Here is a 6000-nt window from a genome sequence, read left to right on the forward strand (position 1 = left end):
AAATTTTGTGTATCAGACTGAGAGCAATTGAGGCCTCTGGACATCATGCTGACAAACAGGAGCCCTACCACTTGGAGCTATTCTGGGTCCTGAAAGTGGAGAAGCTGGTTCAAGGTTTTCATTCTGTAAGGTGCAATCAATCCTGGATGCAGCCTGTAGATGGGAGGAGAGGAAAGAGAGGAACTTGTAGAGACATCAGGAGATGCATATATTTATAGTTCTCTAGAGCTGGAAGCATGTTTGAGATGATCTCTTTTAACACCTCATTTATTTTTTCAGTTTTTTAAATTGAAATATAGTTGGTTTACAACATTGTGTTAATTGCTGCTATAAAGGAAATTGATCCAGTTGTATATATTATATGTATATACATACATACACATACATACATACAAAATGGGCTTCCCAGGCGGCTCCGTGGTAACGTACCTGACTGTCAAAGTGACAGATGCAGGCTCAGTCCCTGGGTCAGGAAGATCCCCTGGAGGAGGGTACGGCAACCGACTCGAGAATTCTTGCCTGGAGGATCCTATGGACAGAGGAGCCTGGAGAACTACAGCCATAGGGTCGCACAGAGTTGGACACGACTGAAGCGACTTAGCACGCACACAGCACATGTGCATATATATGTGTACATTCTTTTAAAAATATTCTCTCCCACTGTTGTTTATTATAGGACATTGAATATAGTTCTCTGTGCTATATAGTAAAACTTTGTTGTTTATCCATTCTATATATGAAAACTTACACCTGCTAACCCCAACCTTCCCCTCCATTTGTCCCCCAGCCCCTCACCCTTGGCAACAACCGCTGTTTTCTGTGTCTGTGATTCTTTTGTGTCGTATTTTAGATTCCACATACAAGTTATATCATAGTATTTGTAATTCTCTTTCTGACTTAACGTCACTTAGTATGGTAACCACTGGTTGCATCCATGTTGCTGCAAATGGCATTATTTTGTTCTTTTTAATGGCTGAGTAATATTCCATTATATATATACATATAAATATATATACACCACATCTTTTTATCCACTCATCTGTCCATGCACACTCAGGTTGCTTCCGTGTCTTGGCTATTGTGAATAGTGCTACTGTGAACACAGGGGGGTGTATATCTTTTTTGAATTGCAGTTTTGTCTGGATACACGCTCAGGAGTAGGATTGCTAGATCATATGGTAATTCTGTTTTTAATTTTCTGAGGAACCGCTGTACTGTTTTCCACAGTGGCTGTACCAGGCTACATCCCCACCAACAGTGTAGGAGGGTTCCTTTTTCTCCACACCCTCTCCAGCGTTTGTTATTTGTAGACTTCTTAATCATGTGGTGTGAGGTGGTACCTCATGGTAGTTTTGCTTTGCATTTCTCTGAAAATTAATGGTAACATCCTCGTTTTAGAGATGGAGTAACTCAGCCCCAGAGAGAAATACCTTTCCTGAAATCATAATCAATGATCATTAGCAAATGGAAACTAAACATTGAATCTGTATGTGTTGACAGGAGAACAAACATATTACCTAGTGTGAATAGCATGATTCTAATTTTGACTAAAAATCATATGTGATTATTTTTTGGAGGTGAGATTGCAAGGGTATTAACTTTTCTTTGCATGTGGTGGTATATTTTTAAAATATTTTCTAGTGGGGATGCAGAATTGCAAAGTAAAAAAAAAAATAATTCAAAAGAACTTGTATTTTCAGTGACTCAAAGGAAATAAACCAAAACCCAAAATGCAGTAGAACACACACACACACACAATTTTTTTTTCCATTTTCATGAATTTTCCACATTCTAAAAGTAAGTGCTGTAGAAACTGGTACTCTTTCCCCCTATTCAGTTCTTCTCTCCTCTGGCCATATAGCAGGATTACCCTTGCTTACAGTAGGATTATCCTACTCTTCCTTGGCTCTAGCACTTATTGTAGGATCCTACGACTAATTTTGGCCAATAAGTAGGGACCCATGTGATCAGAATAGTCAGGATTGCCTCAGGGCCACCGCGTTTAATTTCCAGCATGAGCCTTTCTAGCACCAAGGAACTCCAGGTCTTGTGTTGAGGTTGAAGTGCCTTAAGATGGGAAGCTTCCTACGCTGCTGAGGAGTGGGTCAGGAGGACAGCTGCACTGAAGAGGTGCCCAGACATGCTGTGGACTTTGATGAAAAGGACATAAACTTTTACTGGGTTATGGCACTGAGATTTTGGTGGTGTTTGTTGCCCCGGCTTTGGTGGTTTAGTTGCTAAGTCGTATCTAACTCTTGTGACCCCATGGACTGTAGCCCACCAGGCTCCTCTGTCCAAGGGACTCTCCAGGCAAGAATACTGGAGTGGGTTGCCATTTCCTTCTCCAGGAGATCTTCCCAACCCAGGAATCAAACCCAAGTCTCCAGCATTGCAGGCAGATTCTTTGCTGACTGAGCTACAATGGAAGTTAGTCTATTTTGACTAATGCAGTAGCATGTATCACTCATATACCTTATATAACTTATGTACTAAAAAGAATTATTACCATTTCACAAAATGTAATCAAACATATACCATAATCAGAAATGTTTATGTCCAGTTTTATATTGAATTAAAGTTTTAATGGGCTTCCCTTATGGCTCAGCTGGTAAAGCATCCACATGCTATATGGGAGACCTGGGTTTGATCCCTGGGTTGGGAAGATCCCCTGGAGAAGGGAAAGGCTACCCACTCCAGTATTCTGGCCTGGAGAATTCCACAGACTGTATAGTCCATGGCGTTGCAAAGAGTCAGACATGACTGAGTCACTAAGATTGATTTAAAATCAAAATCACTGATTTTTTTTTTTTTGGCTGCCGCTTGGCATGTGGGATCTTAGTTCCCTGACCAAGGATTGAACCTGTGGCCCCTGCAGTGAAAGCGTGTAGTCCTAACCACTGGACCTCCAGGGAATTTGCACACTTTTTTTTTTTTTTTCAATTAAGGGATGTTGGTTTGTAATGAAAAGTTAGTTGAATCATAGACATGTAGTATTGGGAGGGACCTAAAAATTTTATCCTGCACATCCACAAGTTCGTATAGACAGAGGTGTATAGCAACCATCCAAAACAAGTAAGTTGTCTAAACCAGTGGCGTTCTAAAACCTCGTTGTTGTTGTTCAGTCACTCAGTCATGTCCTACTCCTTGCGACCCCATGGACTGCAGTACACCAGGCTTTTCTGTCCTTCACCATCTCCCAGAGTTTGCTCAAACTCATGTCCATTGTGTCAGTGATGCTATCCAACCTTCTCATCCTCTGTCATTCTCTCCTGCCTTCAGTCTTTCCCAGAATCAAGATCTTTTCCAGTGAGTCAGCTCTTTGCATCAGGTGGCCAAATCATAGGAGCTTCAGCATCAGTCCTTCCAATGAATATTCAGGGTTGATTTCCTTTAGGATTGACTGGTTGGATCTCCTTGCAGTCCAAGGAACTCTCAAGAGTCTTCTCCAACACCACAGTTCAAAAGCATCAATTCTTTGGCGCTCAGCCTTCTTTATGGTCCAGTTCTCACATTCGTACATGACCACTAGAAAAACCATAGCTTTGACTATACAGATCTTTGTTGGCAAAGTAATGTCTGTTTTTTAATATGCTGTCTAGGTTTGTCATAGCTTTTCTTCCAAGGAGCAAGCATCTTTTAATTTCATGGCTGCAGTCACCACCCGCAGTGATTTTGAAGCCCAAGAAAATAAAGGATGTCACTGTTTCCATTTTTTTCCCATCTATTTCCCATCTTTCCAAAACCTTAGTGAGCTGAAATATTGTATGGTGCTCATGCTCAGTTGCCTGAGTGATGTCTGACTCTTTGTGATCCTATGGACTGCAGTCTGCCAGGCTCCTCTGTCTATGGGATTCTCCAGGCAAGAATACTGGAGTGGGTTTCCATGCTCTTCTCCAGGGGATCTTTCCAACCCAGGGATCGAACATGTATCTCTTACATCTTGTGCATTGGCAAGTGGGTTCTTTACCACTAGCACCACCTGGGAAGCCTGAAATATTATATTGGGAGAACTGTAAAAAAATTGAGACTCCTAAGTCACACTTGTGGAATTTTAGTTAAGGAGGTCTAGGGTAGGACCTAGACATGTCATTTTCAGAATTTTGCTGTGTGATTTCAGTCACAAACTTGAGAATTGCTGGTCTCGAGGATGACTTCCAAATTGCATTTGCCATTACTTCAAACTGAGCTTTATTTAAATTCTGTATTCACATTAAAACTAAAATCACTTTTGTAAATGCAGGTCAGAGTCTTTAGAAGCAGAATCGAAGATGGGGATTCCTGGGCATGTAATTTATTTAGGTGTGCTCTCAGGAGAAGCCTGTACAGGAATGGGGAAAACCAGGCAGGGGAGGAGAAGAAGCAGAGCAAGAATATATCTCAGCAAAGTCGAGCTTCAGCCGAATCTTGCAGAGAGCTTGGATGTGCAAATTGTACTACAGAGCTTGCCTAACCTTGAGGCAGGGAAGCCGGGCTTCGGCTCACTATCCCCACCCTGACTCTGGGGTCACTGGCCCCCAGCCAGTGACTGGGTTGGGGGTCATGTAAATTGTGAGGTGACTGCAGTCACTGAAAGACAATCTTTGGGTGGAGTTTGGTGATCTCTTAGCAGGAATTCAGTTGGTAGTTGGGGAATACGTGTACCAGACTGGAAAAGGGGATCTTGAGGGCACCAGTAACTTCTACTGTCGTCTACCTCCTCTACTACTCAGATCCCCTTGCATCTCAGGTTGAATTTACTTTGTTCTGTCCCAGCTTCTCCAGCAGTCTGGAGCCACAATTTGTAGTGAAAGTTACAAGAGAGGGATGGGATGAGTTATAGCCCCCCCCCATTCTGTGTCTGGCCCTCAGACTGCCATTGACGCCATCTCCCTTCTTGCCCACCCGTTAGAGAGTCTCTTCACCTCTGTTTAGCATTTCTGCTGGTCTAGGTGGCTTGACTAGACCCTTAGGGGGTCTGAATGCCTTATTAGCATGTCCTTATCAGGCCTTGGTTGCTCTCTTTTGCTCATTTACAGTTAAACTTGACATGAGAGTAAGAAGAGACACCCCAGTGGCAAACATTCCTCCCTGCCCCCACCTCCTCATGGTGGTAGGTGTCAGTCACTCCTGGAAGTCAGGTGAGGCCTTGCTTGGACTGCTGGTATATTTGCACAAGGAGCAGAAAGTGTCCAGGAGGCAGCCATAGCGTTAGGTTCAGTGAGACTCTTATTTTGTCCCCTGGTGTAAGCTCTGGAGACGAGGGCCTCTAGACTCCCAGAGTCCAGGGTTGCAGGTGTGGGAAGCTCAAATTCCCTAAGTGGGTCACAGGGAATCAAGGTGAGCAGAGACTCTCTTAGTTCTATCTCCTGGTTCCCGGATGGAATATTCTGCCCTTGGAGGATATTTCATCTATAATAACCATTGGTTTAAGGATGCCTGGCACCTTGCCTGTGTCTTTAAGAGGCCATTTAACCAATATCAGATTAGCCTCTTTCGGATGATGTGGTGTATGATAAGATCAGTGGATTCCGTGTGCCCATTGCTTTCTTCTTTGGTCATTGATAGGGTTCCTTGGTCCAAGGCAATATTGTCCATGATTTCTTGCTGGTAAACCAGATACTCTACAGTAATAGGACAAGAGTGACAAAGATGAGTTACCTAGGGTGCAAACCTTCAGATGATAGTCATTCCTTTTTAAAAAATATCTTGAGTCTTTTATTTATTTATTTAAACATGTATTTATTTGGCAACACTGGGTCTTAGCTGTGGCCTTCAGGAGCTTTAGTTCAGCATGTGGGATCTAGTTCCCTGACCAGGGATTGAACCCAGACCCTGTGCATTGGGAGCATGGAGCCTTCGCCACTGAACCACCAGGGAAGTCTTGTACTGCTGCACTTTGGTGCTGGCCCTGACTCTGTGAGCCTTAAAATAAGGCTGCTACTGAGGACACTCCAGGCAGGAAAGGCAAACGATATACCCAGAATGTGTGCCAGTCCTAGAGGGACGAATTGCTGCCATTTC

This window comes from Bos grunniens, chromosome 29 (genome assembly GCF_055505025.1).
Source record: "Bos grunniens cultivar Pamir isolate PY7600 chromosome 29, Bosgru_T2T1.0, whole genome shotgun sequence".
NCBI classification, from domain to species: domain Eukaryota; kingdom Metazoa; phylum Chordata; class Mammalia; order Artiodactyla; family Bovidae; genus Bos; species Bos grunniens.